The sequence below is a fragment of the Etheostoma spectabile genome, chromosome 18 (genome assembly GCF_008692095.1).
Source record: "Etheostoma spectabile isolate EspeVRDwgs_2016 chromosome 18, UIUC_Espe_1.0, whole genome shotgun sequence".
NCBI classification, from domain to species: Eukaryota; Metazoa; Chordata; class Actinopteri; order Perciformes; family Percidae; genus Etheostoma; species Etheostoma spectabile.
In genome coordinates, this window is record NC_045750.1 from 13940883 (window position 1) to 13943316 (window position 2434).

Below are 2434 nucleotides of genomic sequence, written 5' to 3' on the forward strand. Positions count from 1 at the left end.
TTAATCGGTTGCACGTTTGCCGAGCCAGGATGAACAGGTGGAGCTGTGTCAAGCCAGGTGTAGATACCTGGGGTAAGTGCATGTTCATAGCTTTCTCAAATAGACCACAGTATCGATCACAGATTTACTGATGCAGAAATGGAGAAGGTGCATTGTTCATACTTTATACAGAGTGAGCAGCAGCTTCTTGTGGAAGTATGATAATTGAAAATAACTTGAAACACATTATTTGTAAAAGAAAAAAGAACAGAAACAGCGGGAGAAAGCAAGGCGATCACGGACCGACTGAATGAGTATGCACCATAAAATATACATTTGCTGACCACTGTTCTGAAACCGTCGTAATCATACCATTCAAGGATTAGGCTACTATTCATTTGCACAAATTGTGTTTTTTATTACAGAGGATGAGTTTCATTCTCTACATATTATATGCTTTGCTTCCTCGTATACAGTCTATGGACATGGAAAAGAAAGACACTAAGGAAAAATTGGACTTTAAAATCTAGAAACTATAAAGAGAATTATGTAGTAATGCACATTGTAAACATGAATGTAACAAAGTGTATTCATCAGTTATTTCCCCCCAGCAAGATATAAACCATGGGGTGTCCTCTCCCTGTTACATGAATGTACAGTAGTTTACACTATTGACTTACTGTTCCAGTGAACTAAGGCTATAATTTGGGAGAAATGTATAATTAGGATATGTTCTTAAAATTGTACAATCCTCCCAAATTATAGTCGTTAAAGAAAACAAAATAAATGTATCAACTAAAATAATTTAAGGTGCATTGGTCCACCATAAAAAAACACATGTTCAGCACTTTATATATTGCCCTTACTAACTGACTTCATTTAAAACACATTTGCAACTTCATCAGCCTTTTCTAATTATCTCAACAACTTCCATAATATATTCATCAAACTTCTAACAACAATATGAACAACATATTATATGTCTTCATACAGCAATATAACAGTAACATGAATGATTATTAAAATGATACAAGGATAAAATAGTATTAAACTGAACATTAATATACACCCATTTTAATGCAGGCAAATAATAAGGTGAACCCACTGCTGAGAGTACAGAAAAGGCTCCAGGATTAATAAATCCTGGCTGTACAGAATAAATCTCCATGGTAATTTAGGTGCCTCTGCTTTTGTGCAACCAAGTCTAGACTAAATTCATCCAGGGTAACTGGAATATCATGGCTTAATCCCTTATCCTGGTTTTGTGCAATAGCCCCTTGAAGTGCTTTACTATGTGTTTACACACATCCTCCAGTGGTATATTCAAGTCTTCATGCCAGAGCGAGATGTGTGTATGTGTGCATTTGCATGAGCGCGTCTCCTTCTGTCTCTATAAATTCTTCAAAAAAGTACTTATCGCTGCATTTTGAAAATCTTTCTGACTGATGGTTTTGCAATAGATTTAGAATTACATTTCATTACCCTCATAAGTTTCTTTTGCCCAAAGTGATTTACAAAATGCACTTTTAACATCTGCTGGAGCAGCAGCCAGACGTCATGAAAAAAACTGGAAGTGTATCTATAAACAATGAACAGCATGTACGGTATAAGTGCTTAGACTTTGTATTATATATACATATATCTAATCTATATTTTTATATTTTCAAATTTAGTTTAAAAATGAGACATCAGTTATTGCGAGCATGACATCTGACACAGCAGGTTTTTACAGTAACTCTGATGTCCTGACTTCAAAGACATCAATCATTCTTTTCATGGTCTTCATTTCAGATAAAAAACATAGATTAAGCTACACAGCACTTATGTAGAACACTACATAGAATAATTCAACATTTTAGTAAATTTGCATATTTGCTCTCTTGCCGAGAGCTGTTCCGTCAAACACTTTGGGTATAGTTCCTTTAGAAGCGTAGGTAACCCCGTATGGACATGTACACTAGATCTGTTTTGAGTTTCCACAGCAGAAAATCCAGCTGTTCCACTGGGCGCTCCCTCTAGAGGCCTGGAGAACGTTCGTTGTGTAATCTGGGGGCAGCGGGTTTTTTTTCTTGCATTTTGTTTTCGTGGTCGTCTACTTTTCTTTTTGCATCGCTTCTTTTTTCGGGCTTTGTGTGCTTTTCTTTTTTGCATCGTTTATGTATTTGGTTGTGTTGTGTGTATTTCCAGCGCGTTTGCTGAATGCTGAGCATGTGTTGTCAAATTTATCAAGTTTTCTTAATTTGCTTGTTTTTGGTCTATTTGCATGTTTTCTGTAGTTGCAGGGCATTTGCCTCTGACGGCCACCGTACAGGTCTCATTCAGGTCAACGTCCAACATAACCTCATAACCTTCTCAGGCAGAGGAGTATACAACCTGGTGCCAAAATTGATTCAGGGAATCTAGGCACCTGCATGATTAAAAATGTATTTATTTGATTAGGACAATACACATTAAT

General features: G+C 36.3%; 1 protein-coding gene across 6 annotated transcripts in view; it reads right to left on the reverse strand.

The window, feature by feature from the left end:
- The window catches only part of eya4 (EYA transcriptional coactivator and phosphatase 4), a 44067-nt gene that overhangs the window by 16704 nt on the left and 24929 nt on the right, over positions 1–2434 (reverse strand). The window lies entirely within an intron of this gene.